The 5,000-nt window shown below is 53.1% G+C and overlaps 1 non-coding gene across 1 annotated transcript in view; it reads right to left on the reverse strand.

Moving 5' to 3' along the window:
* The window catches only part of LOC124774148, a 1,909-nt gene extending 289 nt beyond the window's left edge, over positions 1-1,620 (reverse strand). Inside the window, exon 1 of the ribosomal RNA XR_007015142.1 lies at positions 1-1,620. This exon is cut by the window's left edge and continues 289 nt beyond it. This is a non-coding gene — a ribosomal RNA (small subunit ribosomal RNA).
* Between the last annotated feature and the right edge of the window lie 3,380 nt (positions 1,621-5,000).

A 5,000-nucleotide genomic window follows, 5' to 3' on the forward strand; every position in this document is an offset into this window, starting at 1 on the left:
ACCCCGACCTTTCGGCCTAGGAAGACACGCTGATTCCTTCAGTGTAGCGCGCGTGCGGCCCAGAACATCTAAGGGCATCACAGACCTGTTATTGCTCAATCTCGTGCGGCTAGAAGCCGCCTGTCCCTCTAAGAAGAAAAGTAATCGCTGACAGCACGAAGGATGTCACGCGACTAGTTAGCAGGCTAGAGTCTCGTTCGTTATCGGAATTAACCAGACAAATCGCTCCACCAACTAAGAACGGCCATGCACCACCACCCACCGAATCAAGAAAGAGCTATCAATCTGTCAATCCTTCCGGTGTCCGGGCCTGGTGAGGTTTCCCGTGTTGAGTCAAATTAAGCCGCAGGCTCCACTCCTGGTGGTGCCCTTCCGTCAATTCCTTTAAGTTTCAGCTTTGCAACCATACTTCCCCCGGAACCCAAAAGCTTTGGTTTCCCGGAGGCTGCCCGCCGAGTCATCGGAGGAACTGCGGCGGATCGCTGGCTGGCATCGTTTATGGTTAGAACTAGGGCGGTATCTGATCGCCTTCGAACCTCTAACTTTCGTTCTTGATTAATGAAAACATACTTGGCAAATGCTTTCGCTTCTGTTCGTCTTGCGACGATCCAAGAATTTCACCTCTAACGTCGCAATACGAATGCCCCCGCCTGTCCCTATTAATCATTACCTCGGGTTCCGAAAACCAACAAAATAGAACCGAGGTCCTATTCCATTATTCCATGCACACAGTATTCAGGCGGGCTTGCCTGCTTTAAGCACTCTAATTTGTTCAAAGTAAACGTGCCGGCCCACCGAGACACTCAATAAAGAGCACCCTGGTAGGATTTCAACGGGGTCCGCCTCGGGACGCACGAGCACGCACGAGGCGGTCGCACGCCTTCGGCTCGCCCCACCGGCAGGACGTCCCACGATACATGCCAGTTAAACACCGACGGGCGGTGAACCAACAGCGTGGGACACAAATCCAACTACGAGCTTTTTAACCGCAACAACTTTAATATACGCTATTGGAGCTGGAATTACCGCGGCTGCTGGCACCAGACTTGCCCTCCAATAGATACTCGTTAAAGGATTTAAAGTGTACTCATTCCGATTACGGGGCCTCGGATGAGTCCCGTATCGTTATTTTTCGTCACTACCTCCCCGTGCCGGGAGTGGGTAATTTGCGCGCCTGCTGCCTTCCTTGGATGTGGTAGCCGTTTCTCAGGCTCCCTCTCCGGAATCGAACCCTGATTCCCCGTTACCCGTTACAACCATGGTAGGCGCAGAACCTACCATCGACAGTTGATAAGGCAGACATTTGAAAGATGCGTCGCCGGTACGAGGACCGTGCGATCAGCCCAAAGTTATTCAGAGTCACCAAGGCAAACGGACCGGACGAGCCGACCGATTGGTTTTGATCTAATAAAAGCGTCCCTTCCATCTCTGGTCGGGACTCTGTTTGCATGTATTAGCTCTAGAATTACCACAGTTATCCAAGTAACGTGGGTACGATCTAAGGAACCATAACTGATTTAATGAGCCATTCGCGGTTTCACCTTAATGCGGCTTGTACTGAGACATGCATGGCTTAATCTTTGAGACAAGCATATGACTACTGGCAGGATCAACCAGGGAGCTGCGTCAACTAGAGCTGAGCAGCCGGCCGCCCGGGAGTGTGTCCCGGGGGCCCGCGCGAACACGCAAGCGTCCGCTCAATCATTCTGCAAACAGGAGGAGGCTGAGCTCCCCTGCACAATACACCTCGAAACCCTCTCAGGTCCCGGCGGCGCGAAGCGCCGTCCCAAGTACTTGGTCGGGTTCGAGAGAGGCGCAATCGCCCGGAGTTAGGCGAGTAGACGCTTTCGGTGCGACCACCCGTGCTCCCAACTGAGCTTGCCGCTGCCGACAGAGGCCCGGGAGCGTGCTGTCGTGGCATTGCCGGCGGGAGACAACACGCGCCACCTACGGTGACCGGCAGCTCCAACGCCAGCGCCACAGAAGGACAAAAGCCCCACTTGGGTGCCGAAGCGAACTCTCCCAGCACAGCGCACGCGCCAACACATCCGCACAGCTGCGATACAAACCACCAGCGAGAACCGCTGGGGCGACCGAGCAGCAGACGGCGTCGCGGCGCCGAGCGCCGGGCGGCGGCGCATCCTCAACGCACACAGTCCTCAATCGGACCAGCACACTGAAGATGTCCACCGCGCTTCGCACCGGGCCCGCGAGGACCTACTTTGGCCGCACGGCGCCGCGCGCAGGGTGCGCCGGCGCGCAGCTGCGACGCCTGCCGCGTCCGTCGGCCGGCGCGCCTGCCACTGGCCGCCCCCACCAGCCGGCTGTAGCGCGTGCGCCCACGCACCGCGCGGCCAGCACGCCGGGAGGCGCCCCCTCACCGGCCGGGGACGGTCCCACCCAGCCACCGCCGCGTATCGCTTCACACCCAGATGCCGTTCAGTTTCGTCGGCATGGTGGGTATCGCTGGAACAACCGGTTAGTACCTCAACCTACCGTCGCCATCACCGATTCACCCCTAGCGAGAACAACCGCACCACAACGGGTTACCATTTGTTCATTTGCGTAACTTCACCAGAAAACGTATGCGTCCATCGCCATTTGCAACTTCCACGATTATTGCATGCCTGTGTCAGGTGTCACACCACACTACGTCTGCCCACATACACGCAACAAAATGTGCACGCCTAGACAATACGTGGAAGGTGGCCCCCGTACGTATGCGATGTCCATTGCTCGAACGACTGTCAACCGGCCTCTGTAGCAGGTCGCAGATATGGAACGCGGTGCACCATGCTATCACGGTGTGTGAGGAGAGACGACTAGGTCCGAATACATCAACAGACAGCTCATGCTGATCGCCATCCACGGCGTCCGTTCCTCCCACACGTCTCTATGGCGTACCACACTGCAATCCAGCTGTCATAGGGAGACGACACGTAGCTGCGTGCACAATATTTGCACTGTATGGTCCGCCGTTTTTGGGCGCAGTCGTTGTACGGTCACACATGTGCCACGATGTATCATTCAGTACATAAGGACGAATGTGCAGTACAGATTGTGGTTTACGCGTACGACATCAGCGGACAGTTGACACAGGCCGCACCACAACGTAGCCTGAGTACGTCGCATGCGAAGGGCATTGAACATGCAAACTTCTCACCAACCAGCTTGCGAAGGCAGGGGGCAAGGTGGGGACGTGGGGAGGTGTGGGGGGGGGGGGGGGCGCGGCATGTACGTCCTGCTGCCATCCACATTACAGTGTACAGCAGGAGCATGTGGAAAGTCAGCAAGACTTGCAAGGTGTTTAACATGAAGCGATACACAGGGGAGCGGGCAGTGCGAGTAGCGAACTATATTGCGAGGGTTGCGGGTGGGCAACACTACACTAATTGAACGAGTCGTATAACAATTACAGAGCAGGTTTAGGCGACAACGTGGGTTACGTTAGCGGACAACGTGGGTTACGTTAGCGGACAACGTGGGTTACGTTAGCGGACAACGTGGGTTACGTTAGCGGACAACGTGGGTTACGTTAGCGGACAACGTGGGTTACGTTAGCGGACAACGTGGGTTACGTTAGCGGACAACGTGGGTTACGTTAAGGCACAACGTGGGTTAGGTTAAGGCACAACGTGGGTTAGGTTAAGGCACAACGTGGGTTAGGTTAAGGCACAACATGGGTTAGGTTAAGGCACAACATGGGTTAGGTTAAGGCACAACATGGGTTAGGTTAAGGCACAACATGGGTTAGGTTAAGGCACAACATGGGTTAGGTTAAGGCACAACATGGGTTAGGTTAAGGCACAACATGGGTTAGGTTAAGGCACAACATGGGTTAGGTTAAGGCACAACATGGGTTAGGTTAAGGCACAACATGGGTTAGGTTAAGGCACAACATGGGTTAGGTTAAGGCACAACATGGGTTAGGTTAAGGCACAACATGGGTTAGGTTAAGGTACAACATGGGTTAGGTTAAGGTACAACATGGGTTAGGTTAAGGTACAACATGGGTTAGGTTAAGGTACAACATGGGTTAGGTTAAGGTACAACATGGGTTAGGTTAAGGTACAACATAGGTTAGGTTAAGGTACAACATAGGTTAGGTTAAGGTACAACATAGGTTAGGTTAAGGTACAACATAGGTTAGGTTAAGGTACAACATAGGTGAGGTTAAGGTACAACATAGGTTAGGTTAAGGTACAACATAGGTTAGGTTAAGGTACAACATAGGTTAGGTTAAGGTACAACATAGGTTAGGTTAAGGTACAACATAGGTTAGGTTAAGGTACAACATAGGTTAGGTTAAGGTACAACATAGGTTAGGTTAAGGTACAACATAGGTTAGGTTAAGGTACAACATAGGTTAGGTTAAGGTACAACATAGGTTAGGTTCGGTTACACGTTGTTGTAAGGAAAGGTGTAGGGGGGGGGGGCGGGGGCGGCAGGTTCGTTGATAGTGATTATAGTAAGTGAATGCTTGTGACATGATCAGATTTGTCACGTCAGGATGCACCTTTGGCTTATTAGAGGCGGCGCTCCAATTCTATGCTTGTGTCACACCTGTGTCTTTGAGTCATGTCATTGTTTGTGCGCTGTGACAGGAGGTACTATTGTGATGTTGGGTGCACCGTTGTATAGGACATGTGTGGGTGTTGGTGCCTTATCTGCGCAATGGTGGATGTCGAAAGGGTGGGATATTCTATTTTCCGCATGGACCTCCTGGTCTGGTTGTGATAGTGTGGATTGTGTAATGTGGCGGAGAGGATGCACTGGATGTTGTTCCATGCTGGTGCTTACGTATTGTATGTGCGCCTGTTAGAAGCAGAGAGTGGTGCGTGATCAGAGTGTCTGGCTGACGTGTGGTTCCCATTGTGGGCAGACTCTTTCAGCATGTATACGGACAGTTGTATATATTTTCTGTAGTTTGATGGCTCTGCATTGATTACTAATCAGCGCCGTGTGTACGGGTAATCTGGTTCCAGTCCAAAATGTTCCAT

The sequence above is a fragment of the Schistocerca piceifrons genome, unplaced genomic scaffold, assembly GCF_021461385.2.
Source record: "Schistocerca piceifrons isolate TAMUIC-IGC-003096 unplaced genomic scaffold, iqSchPice1.1 HiC_scaffold_961, whole genome shotgun sequence".
In the NCBI taxonomy this organism is placed as follows: Eukaryota; Metazoa; Arthropoda; class Insecta; order Orthoptera; family Acrididae; genus Schistocerca; species Schistocerca piceifrons.